Below are 26,460 nucleotides of genomic sequence, written 5' to 3'. Positions count from 1 at the left end.
TTCGACATGTGGGTCTTGAGGAATGTAGTCTATATAAATCTGTTTCTTAATTATTTTGGATATGTTAATGGGCTATCTATAACTATAGACTTTATTTCAATAAAATATTATGGAAATAAAAATAAGAAAATAGGTATCTTAAAAGAGGTTAACTGTAGTTAATCTAAAAACACATGCACATTTTAGAAAGTTAGCAATTGATGCTGAAGACATGTTACATACAAAATTTACGTGGTGAATTTGGGTAAAGTTAGAGAAATCAGCTACCTAAAGGCTTCTGATTTTCGATAGATTTAGCTGAACACAGAATTTTTAAGAACCCAGGGACATTGTAAAAACTACATTCTCGCTATTATATTCTTAAAGTGACATTCAGTGAAATAAAAAGAACATGTTTCTATCTGTCATTGAAATGGACTCCTAGAGTTCTTTCTCTGTTTATCACAAATTGGAACTCTGTGGTGAACTGAGTATCAAGAGCACATTTTTAAAGGCTAACAGAAGGTCTCATAAATTGGATGGTTCAAAGCAAAAGAAAGTAGAGGCTTGAAGAACACCAGTATATTTAAGTGATTTTTAAAACAAATTAATATTTTATGAATTATTGCCCACTGTGAAAATGTTTAAAAATATATATATATTCATTATAGGGTAAATTATTTTTATAAAGGTTGAAATCTGCTAATAACGTGATACTTTTATAAAGTACTGTAACAAAGTATTATACTAATAAAGTAAATGATAAAATTTATAAAGCCTCTTGTGCTAAAGAGATAATAGGTAAAAATATTATGCTAAATAATATGTTCTGTGGACTTTATCCTAGAACATTTTAAATTTTGCAATCATAGCTATAATAATGATTCAAACTGAACTTCCTATATGATAGATTATTTTCAATTTAGAAAATAAATTTTAACCCAGTTTTGAATGTATAGAAAACATTACAACATTATTTATAAACAAGACAAAAACATTAAATTGAATAATTCTCATACTTTGCACAAATGAGAATTTCTGTAACAAAGGTAGTAAACAGTTAATTACTACTCTTGTTCAAAATAATTATGTCAATTAGGCTAGTATTTCATTAGTTTATGAAATGCTAAAAATATTTAAATATGAAATAGTTATAATTAATCCAATACTTTGTAAAATTGCCTATTACTCAATTTACTACAGTTAAAAATGGCATTTGGTCACTCTGACAGTCTTTTTGATACTTGAAGATAGCTAGAAGTCATTCAAATGTCTTATGAAAAATTTACATGTTCATTCTGGATAAGTAACCCACATTTTGTTCAATAATCTTCTATGGTTATAGTATGAGACCAAGTCTGTACTATTCTGGAATAAAAATTAGTATCAATACTGGTTTAGACTGATATTTTATGTTTAGCACAGTATACGGTTTGTTATCACAGCTACTTTACCTGAGAAAAGTCTCGTCCAATCAATAACCAACATTTCATATTGGTTTTGTTCTTATTTATAACTTCCTTACCTGATTGATTTTTCTAGTTATTGGAGTTAGTCTAAAAGCAGTGAAATATCTAATATTTAAAAATATCTTAATAAATTAAAATTTGATTTAACTCTAATAAATAAAGTTATACATTTTTTAAAATGATGGGAAAACATTATTTTACTGTATGAATAAAAGAGGTGGTATTAGATACAGAATTCTATAATTTGGAGATTAATAAAATATTTTGAAGACATTTTTCTTCCCTGCCAAGCCATGCAAGTTGATAAGTAGAAATTTTTAGGCTAGATAATTGATTCTGAAATAACAAAAATCCTGACACTCTTGAAAAGTGAATTGTATGTTCTGTTTCTGTTAAAGGAGGTCTATATAAATTGGACTAACACTTCCACTAAGAATTGGAAAAACTTGGCAAACTATTGAAAGAAACTTTGATGGTATCAGAGAAAGTACAAAGCAGTGAAAAATGACAGTGTCAAAAACTGAGAGAAAAAAGAGAAGAGAGCCTAGTATTTAGGATTACTTATCTCCTAGAACACTTCTATTTAAAATGTGGTCCATAGACCAGCTGATAGTCCTTGAACTGCTTGTTCTAGTCAGTGACAAAGTAAGAAGTCGTTTTGTGAAAAATAGATATATGGTTAGACTACAAGCATATGAAAAGATGCTTTACATTTTTAGTCTTCAGACAAATGCAAATTCATACCATAATTAGGAGTCCTCATATACTGCTGGTGGGAATATAAATTGGTCATACAATTTTGTAAACTTACAAATCTTGCAGAATTGAATTCATGCAAATTTTTGAAGCAAAAACTACACTCCTTGACATATATCCCTAAGACTTTTCACTCCTCTTATCAGTTCTTCAACATTCAAATATCTAATACTTCTGTTTTAAATTTCTGGACATGTTGAATGAACTTACTGTAGGATTTACATCTGCTACCTGATGGAAACTTTCTCACAGGGCATATTTTGTTCTTGGTCTTTGAATTTTTCTGCAGCTTCTTGGCAGAGTTGAGGAGCATTCCTTTCTCTTCTAGCAATAGGAAATTTGGGTTGAATTTTTATAACATTTCATTTTAATTAATTTATTTTAATTTTATATTACTTTAAAAGTAATGATATCATCACCTTTTAAAATCATGTAGTATAAGAATGTGTAGATACATGGAAAGTATTTAATCATGTATGGTTTTAGAAATCAGAGTAATATAAGAAACTTGTTTTAGAAAGAGATATATATGTAGGAATAAATATAAAAATGGAAAAATACAATGAGAAAAGATTCATTTTGTTTACATATATTATGTTTTGTTAGATTATAGTGACCCCCTTTTTAAATTTTTCTTGGTTATCAATATTTCTGTCTCAGCTCATTAATCCCCGCTAAATTACCTCAGTCCATATACAACCTCCCTAGAGTCTTGGTCAAGATAAATTAGGTTAATCTTGAAAACATATAGAATAGCTTTGGGAAGTGAGGTTTTCTGGGATGAAACAAATTAAAATGGCTATTGGAAAAAAATGACTATTAAAATTTCTTTAAAATAATAATATATTTTACCATTATATTTAGTTCAAAATGTTAATCTTTCACCTTTCAGCCTTTAGTTGTACGCTAAAGCACATTGCCTCAAAGAAAAAGTTGAAATCTCATGTTTGTTCTATACCAGAATATTATCCTTTCCAAGACTGACACAATTAATAGTTTGAAGATAGAGATGCTGTTTTTGAGTCTACAATGTAATAAACCCAAAATTGTAGAATTATACACAGAAGACTATGTGGCAATTTATTTCCTCAAGTTGGAAGTGCAGGAAATTAACAGAAGTGATTGAGAACCTTAGGGGATAAAGCCATCAAGATTCCCCAGAAAGGAATATTAATAACATAATAACACTTTATAAAGTATTAACATTGCTACTTGGGAGAAGAAAGGTAATTTAAGTAGAGTCAAGGAAAAAAAAAAGACATATTGTGCTTTAAATACTATTTGTGGAAAAGAGCAAGACTGACAAAAACAACTGTGAATGCAAATTTTCATTTGATACATGATATATGGAAACATATAATATGATTTAGTCATAAGTACATTTTGTAATATGTATTAACTTATAGGGACTTGGAAACATATACTAGTGTCTATTTTAATTTTATTTCTCAGAATATCTTACCACAGAATTTTTCCACTAACTCCAACTTTGCCCAAAATATTGGATTGATTGCTTGTCTGTTCCTTAATCTTCTCATATCTGGCTTTACTGAGGGGGAGCAAACTACTGAGTACATGATCAGCATCAAGGGAGTTTTTGTGCCTATGTGAATCAAAAGCTAAAACTCCCTAAAATTGATCCCCAATGATTTAATTCTAAAAATTAGAGTCTATGATATTCAAAAACAGAATTTAAATCATCAAATTGTGATTAAAAAATGCATCAATAGAAACAAAATCGAAACCTTAAAATACATTAAAGAAGGCTGGAGTTCCTGCCTTAGTGCAATTGGTTACGAATTCGATTGCAGTGGCTTGGGTGGATGCATGGATTTGATCCACAGCCCAGTGCAGTGGATCTGGCCTTGCTTCAGCTGCAGCATAGCTATGGCTCAGATTCAAGCCCTGGCCTGGGAACTTCCATATGCCTCGAGTGCAGCCATAAGGGGAAAATAAAAAAAGGAAAAAAACGTTCAAGAAAGCTAAAACCACTATTAAACTTCAATGATATATTTTAAAAGTATTGTTTCATTATATACAGTTTATATAGGTAACACTGAATGAAATTCAGATTTTTAATATCTGTAAAATAAGGAAGTCCATTTTATTTTGTCTTAGAATGATCCTTAAATTTATTTTAGCTATCTGTGTCTGTTCAATAAAGAAGTATTATTTGTATTTTAAAGGTTAAATTGTTTGGTTTAGATCAACAATGAATATATTAGTACTTTTACCCATTTTGCATTTACAAGAATAACAATAAACCTAATATTTTATTCTTTGATTTTTAATAGTGACTAGTATAAATAATTTATTGATAGGTAATTATTTATTAGTATTGATGTATTAATAGTAATTAGTGTGATATTTATTTCTTTGATAATATTTATTAATATTAAACAATTTAATAGTTTGATTAAATGAGTTTAATTGTGACAAAAAGTTTAAATGATTAACAATATTATTTTAAGATAATAATCGATAAATGTTAATTAAATATTAATGATATCTTTAACACTTTATTTATTTATTTATTTTTGGCTTTTTTTGGGCTGCTCCCGCGGCATATGGAGGTTCCCAGGCTAGGGGTCTAATCAGAGCTGTAGTCACTGGCCTACGCCAGAGTCACAGCAACGCGGGATCCGCGCCGCGTCTGCAACCTACACCATAGCTCACGGCAATGCCAAATCCTTAACCCACTGAGCAAGGGCAGGGATCGAACCCACAATCTCATGGTTCCCAGCTGGATTCGTTAACCACTGCGCCACGACGGGAACTCCCCTTTAACACTTTAAATGAGTAAATTGAGTCTCAGCGAAGTGGGCTTTTTTTATATCTGTGTCTTTCCTTATAGTTTCATCCTACTTTACAAGATAGAAAAAATTTTCTGCACTCATTTTATGGTCTTTATAAGAATCCTGTAAGATAGGCATAGTGACAATTATCTCCATTTTATTGGTGACTCACAAAAATTTAATAGCTTACTAAATCTCACATATCTTGTTTATTGTGATGTTAGAATTACTTCCAGTCCACTAGAATTTCCAACAAATCATATTTCCTTTGACATTGTCACCTCAATGTCAGTGGAGAAATCACTCAGAACCCTCAATTGCTGTGAAAACAAAAGCAAATTTATATTCTCACTACAAAGTTCCCTTTGTCAGATGGAACTGCAAAATATCAGTAACAATTATTCTGAAAATAGATTTAAAAAACTATAAAATATATGTATTAAACTGGATAAAAGGAAATACAAGAATTTCAAAAGTGAAAAATAAGTAGACACATTTATAAGTCCCAGACACAGATGGGCACTGGACACTGCATCCTGTCAGGACTTATTTCTACAGTTACATTATAAATAATTGAAGATCTAAGGAAGTAAAGAGAGAGATTGGATGCATCATCTACTATGTATACTGTGCATCATCTACTATACTGCGTGCAATTATTTTTAACTTTATTTGAATTTGCAAAATGGACTCTCCTCAAAATGACACTTCCTTTTATTTTATCATTTCAGATGTTCCTAAAACATTTTTTTTTTGTTTTTTTTTTTAAAGTGGCAACAAATTTTTTTTTTTTTTTTTTATTTTCCCACTGTACAGCAAGGGGGTCAGGTCATCCTTAGATGTATACATTGCAGTTACAGTTTTTTCCCCCACCCTTTCTTCTGTTGCGACATGAGTATCTAGACATAGTTCTCAATGCTATTCAGCAGGATCTCCTTGTATATCTATTCTAGGTTGTGTCTGATAAGCCCAAGCTCCCGATCCCTCCCACTCCTTCCCCCTCCCATCAGGCAACCACAAGTCTCTTCTCCAAGTCCATGATTTTCTTTTCTGAGGAGATGTTCATTTGTGCTGGATATTAGATTCCAGTTATAAGTGATATCATATGGTATTTGTCTTTGTCCTTCTGGCTCATTTCACTCAGTATGAGATTCTCTAGTTCCATCCATGTTGCTGCAAATGGCATTATGTCATCCTTTTTTATGGCTGAGTAGTATTCCATTGTGTATATATACCACTTCTTCCAAATCCAATCATCTGTCGATGGACATTTGGGTTGTTTCCATGTCCTGGCTATTGTGAATAGTGCTGCAATGAACATGCGGGTGCATGTGTCTCTTTTAAGTAGAGCTTTGTCCGGATAGATGCCCAAGAGTGGGATTGCAGGGTCATATGGAAGTTCTATGTATAGATTTCTCAGGTATCTCCAAACTGTTCTCCATAGTGGCTGTACCAGTTTACATTCCCACCAACAGTGCAGGAGGGTTCCCTTTTCTCCACAGCCCCTCCAGCATTTGTTATTTGTGGACATATTAATGATGGCCATTCTGACTGGTGTGAGGTGGTATCTCATGGTAGTTTTGATTGGCATTTCTCTTATAATCAGCGATGTTGAGCATTTTTTCATGTGTTTGTTGGCCATCTGTATATCTTCCTTGGAGAAATGTCTATTCAGGTCTTTTGCCCATTTTTCCATTGATTGATTGGTTTTTTTGCTGTTGAGTTGTATAAGTTGCTTGTATATTCTAGAGATTAAGCCCTTGTTAGTTGCATCATTTGAAACTATTTTCTACCATTCTGTAAGTTGTCTTTTTGTTTTCTTTTGGGTTTCCTTTGCTGTGCAAAAGCTTTTCAGTTTGATGAGGTCCCATGGGTTTATTTTTGCTCTAATTTCTATTGCTTTGGGAGACTGACCTGAGAAAATATTCATGATGTTGATGTCAGAGAGTGTTTTGCCTATGTTTTCTTCTAGGAGTTTGATGGTGTCCTGTCGTATATTTAAGTCTTTCAGCCATTTTAAGTTTATTTTTGTGCATGGTGTGAGGGTTGTGTTCTAGTTTCATTGCTTTGCATACAGCTGTCCAGGTTTCCCAGCAATGCTTGCTGAATAGACTTTCCTTTTCCCATTTGATGTTCCTGCCTCCCTTGTCAAAGATTAATTGACCATAGGTGTCAGGGTTTATTTCCGGATTCTCTATTCTGTTCCATTGGTCTGTCTGTCTGTTTTGATACCAGTACCACACTGTTTTGATGACTGTGGCTTTGTAGTATTTCTTGAAGTCTGGGAGAGTTATGCCTCCTGTTTGGTTTTTGTTTCTCAGGATTGCTTTGGCGATTCTGGGTCTTTTGTGGTTCCATATAAATGTTTGGATTGTTTGTTCTAGTTCTGTGAACAATGTCATGGGTAATTTGATAGGGATTGCATTGAATCTGTAGATTGCTTTGGGTAGGATGGCCATTTTCACAATATTGATTTTTCCAATCCAGGAACATGGAATATCTTTCCATTTCTTTACATCTTCTTTGATTTCTTTGATTAAAGTTTTATAGTTCTCGGCATATAGGTCCTTTACCTCTTTGGTCAGGTGTATTCCGAGGTATTTGATTTTGTGAGGTACAATTTTAAAAGGTATCATTTTTTTGTATTCCTTTTCTAATGTTTCATTGCTGGTATACAGAAATGCAACTGACTTCTGAATGTTAATCTTATATCCTGCCACTTTGCTGAATTTATTAATCAGTTCAAGGAGTTTTGGGGTTGAGTCCTTAGGGTTTTCTAGGTATAGTATCATTTTTAACACACAATTTCATGCATCAGTATGTTGTTATGTATATTTAATGTCCTTTGACTTAATCATTTGTTATAAGATTATATAATAAGATGAATCTTATTTTAAGCAGAAATGAAATACAGATATAGATTTATAGATGCTATGGCCCCCTGGTTAGAACAATTTCTTCAGGAGAGCATATAACATTTCAACTGCCTATGAACCTAAAAATCTAATAACATGGGCTTCAAATTACTAATCACAATGACAACCAAGGATCTTATCAGACTATCGTAATGTGAATGAAATGACTAAAACAAGGAAGGTCTGTGGATTTCCTGTTGCATCTCAGTGGAAACCAACCCAACTAGTATCCATGATGATGTGGGTTCAATCCCTGGCCTTGAGCAGTGGGTTAAGTATCCGGTGTTGCCTCAGGCTTTGGCATAGGTCTCAGGTACAGCTTGGACCCATGTTGCTGTGGCGTAGGCCACAGCTGCAGCTCAAATTCACCCCCTAGCCTGGGAACTTCCATAACCACAGGTGCAGCTCTAAAAAGAAAAGAAAGAAAGAAAGAAAAGAAAGAAAAAAGGAAGGAAGGAAGGAAGGAAATCATGTCATACAAATTTCTCAAATAATAGTGATCTCAAACTTTCAAAGAGAGATTATTAACAGATGAATTTCATTTACTGCAATATCTAATGCTAATAGATTGAATTTAAAATATTAAACAATTTTTTTCTAATACCTATTACTTTTTTTCCAGGTTTATGGCTATATTGCATCATATAAGTGTAAAGTGTACAACATAAATATCTGACATAAGTATATATTGCCAAGTGATTATCACAGTAAGTTTCTTTAACATCCATCACCTCACACAGTTACATTTTCTTCCCTTGGATGCAAAACATTCAATATCTACTATATTAGCAACTTTAAAATATTCAGTAAAGTGTTGTTAATTATCATCATATACTTTTGACTTTCTCATTTAAAATTTGGCATAGAGCTGTCAAAGTAACAGTAATCTTTAATAAATCTATTTTCTAAAAATGATTTATAGAAAATATTTTAGTAGATGTGAGATCTGCCAGCTAATAATCAAGCTTGAAGACTACAAAAATGCAATTTCTATAAATTACTAATACTTTCTTACCCTTTATAAAATATGTTAAATCATCTCTTTCAGCAAGTATTTATTTGTTAGTGTCTTAATATTTCTATTTTCTAAAAAATCATGAATTTATAGTGTCTCAAAATAGATGTATTTCAAATTACACCCTTTAATTAGTTCACTTTATAAGTACTTATTGCTTATTCACATAAACTACATAATTTACAAAAATTAACAGAGGCATTTATTGGTGATCTAATCTAGTGTACATTGATCGAAAGGCTATAGATCTGTGCTATTCAATACAGTATACTCTAGCACAGGTGGATAGTTAATATAAACTAATTAAATTAAATGTAAAATTTAAAATTAAATGGCTACCATATTGGGCAGTACAGTTATAGAATATTTCTATCATCACAGAAAGTTTGCTGAATGAAGCTGACCTAGATGGTCTGAAGTATTCCATACAATAATAATTTTTAAAAAAATTACCTAAAATTTTGCAAATATGATGCAACCTACACACATGTTTTTAAGTGGACAATATTGTCTTGTTAACAATAGACACCAATAACAAGTGCTGGAAGGGCTGTGGACAAAAGGGAACCCTCCTGCACTGCTGGTGGGAATGTAAACTGGTACAGCCACTATGGAGAACAGTATGGAGATACCTGAGAAATCTATACATAGAACTTCCATATGACCCCGCAATCCCACTCTTGGGCATCTATTCGGACAAAACTCTACTTAAAAGAGACACGTGCACCCGCATGTTCATTGCAGCGCTATTCACAATAGCCAGGACATGGAAACAACCCAAATGTCCATCGACAGAGGATTGGATTTGGAAGAAGTGGTATATATACACAATGGAATACTACTCAGCCATAAAAAAGGATGACATAATGCCATTTGCAGCAACATGGATGGAACTAGAGAATCTCATACTGAGTGAAATGAGCCAGAAGGACAAAGACAAATACCATATGATATCACTTATAACTGGAATCTAATATCCAGCACAAATGAACATCTCCTCAGAAAAGAAAATCATGGACTTGGAGAAGAGACTTGTGGTTGCCTGATGGGAGGGGGAAGGAGTGGGAGGGATCGGGAGCTTGGGCTTATCAGACACAACTTAGAATAGATTTACAAGGAGATCCTGCTGAATAGCATTGAGAACTTTGTCTAGATACTCATGTTGCAACAGAAGAAAGGGTGGGGGAAAAAATGTAATTGTAATGTATACATGTAAGGATAACCTGACCCACTTGCTGTATAGTGGGAAAATAAAAAAATTATAAAAAAAAAAAAACAATAGACTCCACGTTGTACAGAAAATCTCTAGTATAACTGAGACTTCGTACTCAAAAGTAACAATTTCTATTTCCCCACCACCTAGTGCCTGGCAACCATTATCATATTTTCAGCTTCTTATGAGCTTACTTTAGATCTCTTATATAAGTAGAATCATATAATATTTGTGCTTATGTGACTGGCTTATTTCATTTGGTATAATGTCCTTCAGGGTCATTTATGTTGTAACAAATGGCAGAATTTCTTTCTCTCTTTTTTTTTTTTTTTTTTTTTTTGATGCTATATACACACGCATAATGCTGTTTTTATCCATTTATCTCTTGTTGGGCATTTGGGTTGTTTCCATATCTTGGCTGATTTGAATAGTACTGAAATAAACACAGGAGTGCAGATACCTCTTCAAGGTCCTACTTTGGTTCTTTTGGATGTATATCCACAGGTGTAATTGTGATCTTGTGTGACCAAATTCACTCTTTCAAGGAGAAGAAGTTAGAATGAAAACCCAACAGGGTTTAAATGTGTGACCAGTAATGATCTAATTATTTGCTTTATACAACATTATGTATTAATTCTAATAATACACACAAATGCTTGGTAGTTCTTTGGATAAGTTTTGTTAATGATTACACTCACATCTAAAAATGTCTTACATGATAAATATTGCATTAAGAGACTCATTTCCATCCTGGAAAACATTCCCACTTAGCCTTTCTGCTTTGCTTGAATACACACTCACTACTTTTTTTATTAAGAACCTAAAACTCATCAGAATCTTTTTCTTCTTATTGTTATTACTACTATTATACGTAATAGCAGAGAAGACGAATTGTATGAATTACTTTTGTTTGTTTTAATTTCATTAGGAGTATGTGTAGCATCATATAAAATGTGCATATTGGTTAAGAGAAAGCTGTGAATATGAAGCTTAATAATCCATTTCTATAGTTTTTTGATGCCGAAGAAAATGAATTCTGTCCACTAAGTCAAAATGATTTATCCTCTTTTATTTTAAATTATTGACATGTTAAGTGAGACATGAAGAACCACTACATTTGCTCTACTTCATTTTAATAAAGTATTTGACTTTTTTGCACTGCTTATTTTGAGATTTAAAAATGTACATCTGGGGTTCCCATTATGGCTTAGAGGTAACAAACCCAACTAGGATCTATGAGGACATGGGTTCGATCCCTGGCCTTACTCAGTGGTTAAGGATCTGGTGGTGCCATAAGCTGTGGGGTAGGCTGCATACGCAGTTCGGATGCCCCGTTGCTGTGGCTGAGGTGTAGGTCAGCAGCTGTAGCTCTGATTCAACCTCTAGCTTGGGAACTTCCATATGCCACATGTGCAGCCCTAAAAAGCAGAAAATAAAAAAAGAAAAAAGAAAAATGTGCATCAATAAGAACCATGAGAAGGTAATGTTTACTTACTTATTTCTTGAATGCATTTTTTTTTTAGGAAACCAGTGAATCAAAAAGTGGTTTTAAGAAACATCTGCATCAAAATAGATAAAATGTTTCATTTTTAATTTATTAATAGGTTTACAAAAGAGATACAAAAACAATATATCCCTCTCATAATAAAATAATGAGCACATTATTACATGATAACATGAGATCATACTCTAATGCTCAACAATTTTTCATTTTTCCCTGATCAAGCTACTATGAATATTTTGTTTGTACACAAGAGAAGATGATGGTCACTTGTCACAGTCACTGTGGCAAGCCCATTATGATCCAAAGTTTAGAGAGATGGACTGATAAAAGCTGTATTTTCAAGATTGGAAGGAGCTTTAGCCTCCACAGCGTCACAAGTAGAAATGTGCCTCCAAAGAAGTAGTGTCATCCTTTTTCAAACTACCTGATGAAAAACCAACAACCAGTCTTAACCTTTCCTCTATCATTTAGTTTTTCAGTTTTTTAAAAGATGGAATTATAACTTCATTTCAGAAATCTTTTTCTATCCCTTTTTCAAGACCTCAGACTCCACAGGGACTATATGTTCTACACAGTCTCTAAGAGAGTCACGAGGGGAACTGAGTTTTGAGTGCCCAGGCAGGACCAGTCCAATAGCATATGCTTCAATGTCTTTTGTTCTCCATTTAATTCCCTCTAGTTCTTCACTCTGCTGCCTTGAAGCCACCTCCCAATAAACTACTTGCTTTCAAATTCCGGTCTTAGGCTCTGCTTTTGAAATAATCGAAAGAAAAGATAAGGAAACTGGTTTGTCATGATTTTTCAGTATTTTTAAGAAATCCAAGTGGAAATGTATAGACCATTCAAAAACTTCTGAAACTAAACATGAATGAACTCCTTCCCAGGGAGAGAGACTCTGAACAGCAAAAATAGCCAAGAGCCTCGCTTTCATTAAATGAAATATATCAAGGTAGGTAGAGGAGGATGAGCTGGCAACAGAGGCAGAGAGAGGCTAGGGAAATTAATAGAGTGACTCTAAATGAGGACAAAAGCTTAGTCAAGCAAAGCACTGTACATTATTTGTGTTTCCAGTGGTTAAATAAAGCAATGACTAAAAATATCTCTATTATGTTTGAGACATGAAAGTCATTATTTTTGCAAGAGTAATAGGCAGAAGCCACTTGGAATTGGTTTATTAGAACAATGGAGATCTTCCTTGTAAACAACAGATCCATGCATGAGTAGAGAACCTGCTAGTTCAATGGACAATCGCATTCAATGAAAAATTCAGAGAATCTATTCATTCATGAGATTTAGAAGAATCTATTTGTTCACATTTGACTAAGAACAGATATGAGATTTTAACAACAGTGCTTCAGGCATTCAACTATATATGAATGCTCTAACTTGAAGGCACAACTTCATTTTGTTTGAATATTACCACAAAAATTCATCATGTGTTTACATACTTAAACCTACATGAAAAATAGCACATCTTTTTGTATGCTGAATTTTGTCCTAGGTCAGATGTCATGCAGTAAACTCAAATAAGCATGCCTTGTTATCTTGCCTTTAAAACTGATGTATATTAGTAATGTTAAAAAAACTCCTTTCATTTAGATAAAATAACATTGTGATAAAATAAATATTACTGATAATAATGAAAAGTACTTATATCTTCTCTGAGTGACAAAAGGTATAATGTCATCCTTAGGAATACAAGTTCTGAAATTAAACTACCCAAGTTTAAATCCTTTGTTCACCCTTTCCTGTCTTTGTGATTTTATCTGCTTATGCCATAATAGTCTGAAAACTCAGTATGATTATTAAAAGTGCTTCATAGGATTGGCAGGGGATTTAATGAGCTAATCCAGATAAGCATTTAAAATTTGAGTGGTATGGAGTAAGCACTCAGTTAATATTAACTATTTTATTAAGTATGCATTATATACTCATAAGTATTTTATAGCATTACCACTTTTAAACTACTCTTTGAGACATTAAATTTACTGAAGTCCAAAGACTTTAAATAATGGGTTGATGAGTCTAAACAAAAAATAACTGTGCTTATTTAAAAATAGCTTCACTGGAGTTCCCACTGTGGCTCAGTGGAAAAGAATCTGACTGGTATCCATGAAGATGCAGGTCTGATCCCTGGCTTTGCTCAGTGGGTTAAAGATCCAATGTTGCCCTGAGCTGTGGTGTAGGTTGCAGACACGGCTCGGATCCCGCGTTGCTGTGGCTCTGGCGTAGGCCGGTGGCTACAGCTCCGATTCAACCCCTAGCCTGGGAACCTCCATATGCCGCGGGAGCGGCCGAAGAAGTAGCAACAACAACAACAAAAAAGACAAAAAAAAAAAAAAAAAGAATAACAGAGAATGGAAGATATATTTTCATTTGCAGGGCAATGAAATAAGAAATAGAAATGATGTTATCAGTACAACTTATCTTGCCTGTTATACTTGTCAGGTTTGGCTCTTTCTTTGCCTATGTTCATACCTCTCTCTACTTCCATACACATCTGCTGTTCAACTGTGTGTGGCCTAAACTTTTCCTTCAGCATCAATAATCAGAGACTACTACTTTAGGAGAGACGCCAAGATGGTTATACTGATTCATTTAAGTTCCACAATCTCCTGCAAAGTGTAGCACTCCTAGATTTACAGATGAGTCACTGGTTGTTAGGTAGGTGAGTAAATTACACATAAATAAGAGACCTGATAGTTAAAATTAAATGTATCCTTCTCCCTCTAACTTGTGCCTTTCTAAAATACTAGATTATACTATTTTCTACTGATTTAAGGTTTTCTACATTATTCTTTGAAATGATAGTGGAACAGACACATGCTTGGGAATCATAACTCAAATCATAGGAATTGGCACCAAGGCTAATGACAAATGTAGCTAAATATGCTTTCTAACAGGAGACAAAGCCCTAACACAGAGAAATGGTTATTGAATTGTAAGAATTTCCAATACCTTGACAAGCATATGGGGGAGAAATTATGGAGACTCAGAAGCCATCTAATCAGAAGTCCAGCGTTGTACTGGAGATTGTCAATGATTATTCAGGACTGGGCCATGGTCTCAACTCATAAGGAAGCTTTTATTGGAAAACGGTGGTTCAGATGTCTACCAGATTAGTTTTGAAACAGAATTGAAAGTGTACATAAAATAGGAGAGTGAGGCTTGTTTTTTCTTGTCTAGTGTTGTGTGCACCTATTTTCAGAGTTATTGCTCTATGGAGTACATCTTGTCCCTAGTGCAGTACCTGAATAAGGGTCATGGCTAACAAAAGTAAAAGATTAATAAATAGCCATAAAAAATAGGAAAATTCTGTGTCTGATTTAGTTATATATTTGAAATTCAGTACATTTTTATGGCTAATGATTATAAAAGAATTTATTAGTTTTAATTGCAATTATTTCTAAAGAGACACTGAAATTCACATTAAAAAGTCAAGTCATCTAAATTCCAAGATGCAGAACAATTTATTAAATTTTGGAATCTCTACTTAATGCCTCTTTCAACGTCCTGAAACCATTCTCATTTTAATATTTTTCTCATCTTTTACCTTTTCTTAAATCACTTTTTTCTTTTCCTATAGTAATGTTCTAAATTAAAAGCTGAAAATCATGTGATCTAAAACACCATATTAATAAAAATACTTCGATCTCTGATTGTCAAAGTAGTTTTCACTGCAAGCTATACTCTTTTATAAAGCAGACTATTCAAATGTAAAAGTGGGAAAATTATATTCATAACAAATCTTATGGTATCTTTTAGGTAGGCTAATAGTACTTTTTTAATTGGGAAAGTGATAGAATCTTAAACATATTTAAATGACTTGCAAGATTCTCTTTAGCTTAAAAGATGAGAATATGCAAAATATGAACAGGCAGTTTTTCAATGAATAATAAATAGATATATGTTTGCAAATAAACAGGATCAACATGAGTGGGCCTAAAATGCAAGTTTCTTATGCAGAGAGGATTTCCCTGGAGAAACTAAGATAACAATCCAATTAAGCTGTTACTGTATGTAAATGAGAAATTGCAACTTAAGTTACCATAATAAGGAAGAAATCCAAAAGCAGAATTATGTGTTTCTTGTTTTATTTCAAACAAGTCAAATGATAAGTTATCAAAGAAGTAGGTAAGCTTTAGGTGATCAGGAGCTGAAGGGAATCGATTTGTAAAATATAGTTAATGATGGATGGCTTTGAGTGTTAGCAGAAAACCATATCATCACTTTACAATTAAAAATTCATTAGAACTTTTGAGGCTAGGATAACATTTAGTAAATAGAAGCAGCATGTGAGAAATTTGAATGAGTAGGAGTGCTTAATAGAATAATCAGTGCTCAAACTAGAATACCTCAAAATATCAATTTATAAATATTCATACTCCAAAGTCTTACCACTAAAAACTATGTTTTTTGTTCCAAATATTATTAGCATTAAACCACTTAATTATGTGTCATAGTATTTAGTTAAAGCTAAATTGTTTTAAAATAGAAGAGAATATTCAAGTTCAAATGCTATATGCAGGTTGAATATTCAAGTTCAAATTCAAGTTCTACTCTCTTTTAGGGAAAATTTTTCAGTGTCCACTGAATAGGGTGATCCCTCAACTCTCAAAGAACTTTTGTTTAAATTATGATATTACTCACATACAGGTAGGCACTGTCCCATTCAAAGGCAGGGTAAACTTTCAGAAAAAAAAAAAAGATTATTATTTTGCAAATCTTAGGAAACTGAACAATAGTCTTTTTACATAAAAAAGAATTTTAAAATGGTGATTAGATTGAATGCATGAACAAAGAGAGTGAAAAGAATGACATACTCAAAGCAAACATTTTATCTCTCTGTACTAATACTGTGAGATGAAGAACCCAAAGCATGCATGTCAAATAAGAGACCTCACTCAAGATTTCCTAGTTTGCACAGAATGTTTAAAAATATTTTAATTTGTTGCTTATATTGAAATCTCAAGAAATTTAATATAGAACATAAATTCATACTCTCAGAAAATAAGATTTGGTAATACTCTCCCCACATTTCATAGGTCAATGACATGACATGTGTTAACCTGAGTCTAGGTTATATCTTAGAACAAATGTTCAGCTATTTACCCATTAGCTCATTTCTCTAATTTACTCTCCTGAACCCTTGTCTTTGTTATGGGATTTGTTTACAGAAGAACAAAAATGCAGTTATTCAAAAAATTAACAATGAAATACTGTATAATACCTGTTCTTATTAAAAAAGAAAAGAGGTTTGCTTTATGTACATTATATTCTTTAAATATTCAAGAACTTATGTTTAACATACTTGCCAAAGACTGCCATGAGCCAGATAAGAATCAAGTGAGTCTGTCAATTACTTAATGTTTTAGTAAAAGCATAGCACTTTTATAACTTTTTCAGCATTATTTTACTGAAGAAACAGTGAACGTAATCTTTGCAGTTCTTACCTTTGTCTCAGAAAACGTGTGTGAGTTAACCAAAGAAATCTTAATAAGCCATAAGGTCTTCTGATTTCAATAATTTTTATCAAAAAAGTACTTACCTATTACACATTCATGAAAAACAGCCCTCAAGTGTATGCTTTTCCATGAAGTTTTTTTTTTTCCAATCTTTTGAAGAGTTACCTGTAATTTTATTACAAGTTTTACATTCAGATTTTTCAAGTTTATATGAATTTTATATCTTTCTGAAATGGCATTATTTGTCTAAAGGTTCTCTGAAATTTTCCTTTTTATTTCTTTTATTTACACCTTGCATTATATATCATTACTATCTCCCAGAAAACAAAACAAAACATGTGCTTCCATTGTGTACTGGAGTTTGGCACTTGCCATCTAACTCTACGTAGACTGAATCATAAGCCACTGTAGGTGCTGACCCTCAACACACCCTGAGCAGAACTCAGTGTGGAGACCAGGAGTGAGGCACTCTGCGCTCTGGAAAAACAGGCAGAAAAGCTCTCAGACAGTTAGACATTTTCAGGAGAATATTTTATGAGCTCAATTCTTACATCTTCTCCTATCTAGAAAATCAGTAAAATCTTTCATGGTGACAACTGCTCCTCATGACCAATAATAACCTTCAGGAAACCAGCAACTAACTTCTGTTAAATGTGTGCTTGGTTGCATGTACCTCCCCCTTTGCCAAAATTACCTATGCACTGGCAATTCCCCTGCCTCTTTGGCATGGTATTTCAGAGCCATCTGAAATGCTGCCTCTCAGGCTATAGTTCTCATTTTTTCCCAAATAAAACTTAACTCTCAGCTTCTCAGTTGTGCATATTTAAGTCAACATTATTCACTAAAATAATCAGCTTAATAATTACACAAATTTCAATAATTTCCAAGCATCAGTAGTACAGTAACATGACTTTAGCACTTTAGCAGTTTTGCTGAAAATGTCAAAGTGACAGTCCCCACCAGCCACTATACTAAACATGTGCCTGTGAAGCACTTTTCTGAAAGGTATGTGAACCTACAGCCCTTATTAGGTACAGGAGCTACGTTAATTTATATAGTGCAGAAAAAAAAAAAAAAAAAAAAAACAGAAAAACAAAGATATCCTTGTCATAGTTGAGTTTTCCTCTAGAAGGAAGAGCTTGATAGATTAAACAAAACAAAAACAACCAAGAAAGCAAAAACATCTAGGGAAAAAGTGATTAAAAGCATTTTTAACAAATACATTCACTACTAAATCCCTCCCCCCAAAATTACTCATCCTGAAAAACAAAACTCAGATTTAAAATAATAGCACGCAAATGATAATGATTCACTAACTGGTAATTATTTTTACACTGCTTGCTTTTGTGATGAAGTATTTTGTTGTTATTAATAAGATCTAAACAGGCAAATTAAATATTTGAACAGTTTCTTCCAGACGTCATACAAATTCTGTATTTCATCTGTTAATTTGCTCTTTCTATTTGAAGCATTAGGGACTTGAGAACCAAAACACCACCTGTGGTTCTATTTTATTCTTGACACATTCCTCACTTGCATCAAAGGAAGGCTCTTAAGGTGAATGTCCTCATTGTCATTCCAGAAAAATAATATGGTATTATCTCTTAGTGATGTGGCTCACATCTATAATCATGCTAAACCCAACTTATTCCTTTATTTTTTTTCAAAGTCTTAAATGCTTAGCAGGGAGATAGAGTAGGAAACATATCTGATTGCATACTTTCTGTTTTGCTTAAGAAATGCAATTTAATTAACCATAGGCATTCTTCATTTATGCTTTACATTATATCCAGCTATCTTACTGAATATTTCCATAATCTGAATATTTTCATAATCTCTTAGATAATTATTAATGGGCATTTTCTTCAAAATAAAATAAGTTTATCTTTAAGTTGAGTACTTATAAAATACCTAGGGATTTTTAAAATGCCCCTTACAACAACAAAGAAAGAAAATCTTTATTCAGAAAGCATTAATATTAATAAATTAAATATCTTAATTATCTATGAGTATTACATGTAAAAATTAATAACAACCATAAACTCCATGTTATATTTAGATTTTCCAATAGGTTTTTAAACTCTCTAAATTAAGGATGGCTTGAAGGAAAACTGCCTTGAAAGAAAATAAAAATCTGAGTGAATTTTTGGTAATTTTATGTAGATTATGACAATATTTTTCACATTAATGTGAAGGTAATGGTAAGGCCAGCACCTATTTTTCACTCCATATGCAGGAAAATATAACTGATGTTTAAAAAAATTATTCAAAATATTCTGGGTCAGTGGCTTCTCAAAAATAGTATACTTTATTGTAGAAAAAATATATATGCAATCTAAAATATTTACTACCATAGCACCCTAAATTTTTGTTACTCTCACTTTATAACATTTTAATTTTTTTCAGAAAATCTAGAATTTAAAATTTCTTGATTACTGTGGCTTTGTAATGTTGCCTGAGGTCAATCCTGCATTATCTTAGAAAATGTATTGGAATTAAATAAAATTGCTCATTATTTAGTTGAAATCTAAATATTAAGAAATATTTCATTGGAAATGGAGCATAGAATAGCAATTGCTACAGCACTCATGCTACAGAAGAGTGCTTGAATGGTTAGGATCACTCCAACTTTTGCTAGGTAATTTTGCTGTTTTATCATTTAAAATGTGTATGTTTACAGTGAATATATATATTTGCATAAATAATGTCCAGCAAAATACATAAATATCAGAACTAAAAACATTTACATGTACTTTCTAAGATTGTTTTTAAATGCATTCCAATATACAAAATAATAAAAATTGAGCTTCTATAATTTACAATTTAGTTATTATATCACATTTATCTTAATACATCGAAGCTGTAATTGCAAATAATTGAACTTCCAATAAAAAGTAAAAGAAATTGCTGAACCAAAATAAAATTAGCATTGATTGCAGTTTGAATAAAGTGAGCAGATTTGGTAGTTCTGACTTATGAGGTATGAACTAGTCCTAAACCCATTAACACAAAGATTTAATTAAAGTTTTGTGATTTTTAACAACAAATACAAGAAGTGATAACAACCATAAAAATATCCTTCTATTTTAGTAATGAAAATCAATATGAAAATTGCAAGAGTATCACTCTTAATTTAATGCTAGACAACTAAAAGAAAATTAAACATAAAATTATACTTTGATAGCCCCTAATAATATGAAATAAACTACATGATTTCTATATTGATATTTGTTTACCTTTCATACCTGGAATTAACATTTGGAGCAACAGTACATAATTTCTTAGAACTCTGTAAAATGGAGATACCATCTGTTTACTTATTTCAATAATTAACTCTGCATCTATAAATAACATTGGCCCAGCTGATACAAAGAAAAATTACATTATGTCCACAGTTAGCTAATACTTTTAGCAAAAGAGTTTATTCAACTGAATGAAGATAATTTACACAAATCTCCTTGTCACATTACATAAGTACAACAAGTTTTTTTTTGCAATTGTGTTGATTGGTCCTCCATTAAAAATCATTCCATTAAGATTATTAGGCAAACAAAAATACCAGCTGCTTTCTTTCTTTAAGTCAATTCTATTTTGTGACAAGTGTTTTCAAGACAAAACTAGTTCAGATTAATTAATTTTATAGGTGAGAAATGTATTCAGCCTGTTACTGTATTTCTTATCATCTAATTTTAATGAATTAATCACTCATTTAAACTTCACTGCTTTCAACCAGAATAAAACCACTGAAGCTGTCACGAGAGTAATTCTGACTGAATTTACAAGTGGCCAGTACAAGTCTTCTTAGCAATACCTATTTTGAACTATCCAAATTAATGAAACTAAAACAAAGCCAATAAAAGAAATTACCCATGTAGTATCCAACCTAATTAAGACGAATCAACTATGACACTAGGTTAGAATTCCACTCGTGTTCTTATTTTACTTGAATTTAACATCTTGAGTAAAGAAGAATGACATTTATATATTTTAATTTTTAGGGTCAAATTCATGTGATGAAGGGAGAGGCAATATAGTAGTCAAAGTATCCAAAATACAATCCTTGTTTCTGTTAAGAAACATATAATTCATAATTAAAGAATCAATTTAAGACTGGAAAATTTATAAAAGGAAAAGGAAATTTATAAAAGGAAAATATAAAGAAGAAAAAAATAAGTAATCTCTACTGAAAATATACTATACTGAAAGTAACCACACAATGTTCCTAAGAGGGGAAATAGTGTAATTGAGAGATGATATTTTACATGATTTCACTATCTAGGGTCAAGTAAGATGTTATGAAAAGTCAGCTGAAGATGAATCACCATATTTGGGTGGCCTAATTATCACCCAAATTGGAGAAACAACTTTATTGATTCCATGAAAAATAGTTACAGGCTTACATTTTAAATTATCAACTTTACTGACTGTAAGAATGACAATGGAAACATCACTGATGTTTTTCTGGTGTTAAAAGGAGAATAACTGGCGACAATGTATTTTCCCATAGTAGTTAGCAGGATCTCTAAGCAAATAAACTAGGTTGCTTCATTTCTTGTTAAAAAAGTTACATTGTATTGCAACAGCACTATTGGTTCACAAACTGGCCACCATACCCATGCAGAACCAGTAAAGACTGAAGAGGCAGATCACTCTAGATTTGTACGGGGTAGTTTTAATAAGCAAGGGAACTTACTTTTAATGCTTGCCTTGCTTGCCTTGGGTGGCCACAAGGCAAGCAGATCTCTGTACCCACCTGCCAGAATTTTTAAAGTTTACCTAGAGGCCTTAACTGGATTCAGTCACGTATGCCATCCAGATGGTCTCGAGATAACAACACATTGCTTCCTCAAGACTGTGTCTTTAAAAATGGCCCCCACTGTGGGATGGGTGGGCCAAACATATATTCTAGGGACAGAGAAGGGGGTGAGGAGCCTTTGATTCCCTGAGCTAAGTTTGCAGGTCAATCAGCTGTGCTCTGCATTCAATGACCTCCTCCAGCATGGTCAGAGAATCGAGATTCTATAACAACCTCTCAAAAAAAAAAAAAAAAGTACTTCTGGCTACAGGCTCTCAAACTGTATCTAAATCTGCTCTCCCCCATTCTCCCTACACTTTGTCCTAGTTTACTTTTGTTTCATGAACACACATTTTCCTAAGTAAGGAAAGTTACATATGGTGTGCCTTCTTTCTGAGAGGACTCTTTCTTCTTTCTCCACAAGGCTTGATCTTTTCATTTCTTCAGTTATCACTCTCAATTTATACATCACATGCCTCTAAGAGATTCTCATTGCTTGATCCACATAAAAGAGTACAGCTTTTTCCCATTTTTTTCTCTTACATACTACTGTCATTCCTTTTTCAAGGACTCAGAACAAATAAGGAAGGTTAATTTTCAATTTTTTTATTATCTATGCTTCACTAAGTTGCTTTATGAGTGCAGGACCATACCTTAGTGTGGTATGTGTGTATGTGTGTGCTGTATTCTAGATAGTAACACATTATCTTCAGTCCTTAGCTGCTCAATAAATATTTACAGAATGAATGATTGAATGTATGCCTTAATTTATTAAAAATTTGTGAAGCATCAACCCCTAGGTACTTTTCTAGTAATTAATCCTAAAAGCAGATAATCTAATGGACACACATTTCACCAGTATACATCTAGCCCTCGGCATCTTATTTTCCTTCAGAGATTTTATTTAAATAAGGTATTGAGGCATCTACTATCTGTCTACCTATCTATCTATTACGGCATTTTGCAATCAACTAAATATGGTATATCAAGCTAAAAAATTGGGTTAAAGAAAAATAGTATAAAATATAAATGGGAGTTTCTGTCATGGCTCGGCAGAAACAAATCTGACTAGCATCCATGAGGATGCAGGTTCAATTCCTGGCCTTGCTCAGTAGGCTAAGGATCTGGAATTGCCATGACCTGTGGCGTAGGTCACAGATAGGGCTCGGATCCTGCGTTGCTGAGACTGTGGTGTAGGCCAGCAGCTACAGTTCCAATTTGACCTGTAGCCTGGGAACCTCCATATGCGGCAGGTGCAGCCCCAAAAAGCAAAGCATTAGTTATATATGTATGTATAACTAATAGCATAATATACAATATAAATTATGAAGATAGGAAGATATGTAAAAATAATTAAAAGAAAACACAAGTTATAGTATACATCCATAAAACAGCTTATGAACTTGCTATCAATACACTCTGCAAATTTAAGCCTCTGCTCCTAGGAGAAATTAGGTAGCTCCATGCATAATAGAAAGCATGATAATGATTAACAAGCAGGAATTATTTTCTTCATCTGGAAATCTCAGTATTTCAGGTTGACATTTTTGCTCTTGTGTTTATGGTTTTTTTTTTAATTTGTTTACTATATTTTGACTCAGGAAATCAAGGATAATTTATTTACAATGAAAGACAAGAAGACATATTGAAGTAAGTATTCTATTTGTCAAGACATTAGAGACATATCTAATAAAGGCATTATAGTAGGAAGATTTTCAGTTATATTATTAGTAGTGCAACTTAAGCAGCTTAGTTAAATAACCCAAGTACAAAATCACTGTAGGCCTGGCAAGTCACACATCTCTGAACTGTAAAGCATATGTCAGTCTCATGGTGAGGAAGCAGAGGCATAAACCATGTGGCTTTCCGCTCTAACAGACTGAAGGAACAATGGCCAAGAAAAGGTTCTCTCTTAGTGGTAGGACAGCATCTTGGAAAAAGACTTTTAAACATTAACTTAAATTAGAAATGGTGACAATTTTACATAACATTGAGTGACAATAATACTATAACGATAATATTAAAAACGGTACACTAAAAGTGGAGCACTTATAATTTGATAAAACAAAACCAGTCACATTTACCATGTTTGTCTGAGGGAAATTTATCATAGATAAGATTATCATGGAAAGCTTTTGAAGAAGTGATATCTGCATTAGTTTCCTATTACTATTCTAACATTACCACAAATTCAATGGCTTAAAAACAAATTTATGTTATAGTTCTAGAGATCAGAAGTCTAAAAATAGTTCTGCAAAGCTGTATTCCTTCTGGAAGATCTCAGGGAGAATCTATTTGCTTGCCTTTTCTCACTTCTAGATGTTACTTACCTTCCTTGTTTTGTGGTCCTTCTTCCATCTTTGGAATCAGCAGTGAACCATATTTTCTCCTCTCTAAATTCTGCTTCTATTCTCTCTTCTCTTTCTGAGTATTTATAAGAATCCTTGCAATTACATTGGACACAACAGGATAAATCAGGATAATCTTTTCATTTCAAAAACCTGAAGTTAATCAAGTGTGGACAGTCCTTTTAACCATGTAATATAACATATTTGTAGATTTCAGGAAATAGGACATAGACTGTTTTGAGAGACTACTATCTACTATTCAGCCTAATATTTAAGCTGAATTCTGAAGGAAAATAAGTCAGTGGCATAAAAACTGGAACAGACCATGTCCTAGAAAGAAAATCTTTTGTCAGGTACTTGAGAGGAGGTAGTTTATTTGGGAAGTAATACTAGGAAGCATAAGTGAGAACTGTGAACTGAGAGAGTGAAGAGAAACAAGGATGTGCTAATGAAAACATTATCAATATGAGTAACTGGAGTCTTCCTGGATACTCTTTTAGAAACACATATCAGACTTGTACCAATGGCATATGGAAAGTCTAGTTGTTCCTGACACTCCAGTTTCTCTTCATTTGAAGGACATGAAATCCTCAGTAAATTGCTGTGCTCCAGGGCTAAGGAAGCTTCTCAAGTGTTCAGGAAAGTCTTTAGGCAGAACAGCAAAGAAGTCAGAAGGAGAGAGACAACAATGCTTGATATGGGAGGCTGTCAGCTCCTCATGGGTGCTCTGGGAACTCAGGAAGTTGACTACATATTTTTTTTTTAAAAAAGCAATAGTGTCTGGTCCAGATGGCAACAATAAAAACATTACAGGACAAACCCAAGGCATTCAAATATCCTGCAATACAATATAGTATATAAAACAACATTGCTGAAATAATTAGAAAATGATAAAGCATAATAATTCACCACATGTTCTGGAAAAAATATGCACTATTGCAAAAATATTTTTAAAATGGAATAGAGGAGGGATGAGTTTGGTCTAAAAGACAGGTTGACTTATAGACCTATGGAATGGCAAGAAAGAGTTTGTATAGCTCAAGAGAAGAAAGATTTGTAAAGATAGAGAAAACGATATAAGCAAAAAGAATAAAAGTGTGATGATGACATAGCATGTTTTGCAATACATGAGAAGAATACTGGATGATGAACAGTGTTTTAATTTTAAGAGAGAAAGATATGCTAAGTTGCCTGCCAATAGTAAATATTTGTTTCACTCATTCGATCACTCAAAACAGTTATTAAATCTCTAATACGTATTAGACACTATTTTAGACATTGGCTTTATGTTATTGAATGGAATGGTGAAAAGCCCTGGCCCTCAAGCTGTTTCCATATATGACCTTTATGCAAAACTTACAATTACCAAAAGATAACATATGTTGATGTATAAAGTTTATCTTTATATGTATTTATAATACAAGTAATGAATATATTTAAGTAAGACTCATGACATAATCAAACACACATGTACTTTTATTTCTTTGTATCCTTTTAAAATATATTTAGTTTTTCCCCTTTAACTAGATAAAAATTTCTCAGGTGCATGACCTATTTTGTTAGTCTTTAAATATAAGCTTACAAGATAATTTAAATTGCCAAGACAGTGTCACTTTTCTATTCAACATTTCAATCATATTCAATTTGTAAAACTTCCTCTTACCAATGGAAATGACATTTGAGCTCAGAATTGTACCAATGTGCTATCTGAGAGCAGGCACTTCCATCTCGTCCTCTCTGTGAACAAGGACTTTGGCAGATGAAAATCACTGTCATTAGCAATCTTCTCTCCTTCTCAGGTCAACTCCTTTCCTCCTGAACTTTATCAGCTCCCTGGTAGCACTGGTATGGGAGGAAGGCTTGGAGGCTATTGGCTTCCTCCCATAAGCACTCACAAGACAGGATATACCACCTCTCCTGAAAAGAAGATTTTGGAGATGCATCTTCATGCCTACCACATTCTGCCTGTCATGGCTCAGCTCTGTTTCTCTGAATATATTTGTCTGAGGAGCTGCTCCCAAAGAACTCCAGTTGTCCTCTTTTTCAGAGGGAAAAATTGGAAAAGTAAAAATGACAGCCCAGTCTGCTGCAGTTATTCATAAGGACCATGATTTATACACAGCATCTTCCTCAAAGTTGTATTAAATCAAAACAGGAATCACATGTTCTCTATCTAGAAGCCAGATGAATTTGTTAAAATAGTTAT

The 26,460-nt window shown here is 32.9% G+C and overlaps 1 long non-coding RNA gene across 1 annotated transcript in view; it reads right to left on the bottom strand.

The window, feature by feature from the left end:
- Window positions 1-26,460, bottom strand: part of LOC110256457 (uncharacterized) — a 394,262-nt gene that overhangs the window by 32,596 nt on the left and 335,206 nt on the right. The window contains exon 4 of the long non-coding RNA XR_002337969.2: window positions 17,195-17,276. This is a non-coding gene — a long non-coding RNA (uncharacterized LOC110256457). The remainder of the gene's footprint in view (window positions 1-17,194; window positions 17,277-26,460) is intronic.

Source organism: Sus scrofa, chromosome 13, assembly GCF_054392235.1.
Source record: "Sus scrofa isolate SSC_HxYL_T2T_F1_AM1 chromosome 13, Sscrofa_HxYL_maternal_Yorkshire_Landrace_v2.0, whole genome shotgun sequence".
NCBI lineage: Eukaryota > Metazoa > Chordata > Mammalia > Artiodactyla > Suidae > Sus > Sus scrofa.
The sequence above is the reverse complement of the archived record's forward strand: the minus strand, read 5'-3'. Positions and strand labels throughout refer to the sequence as shown.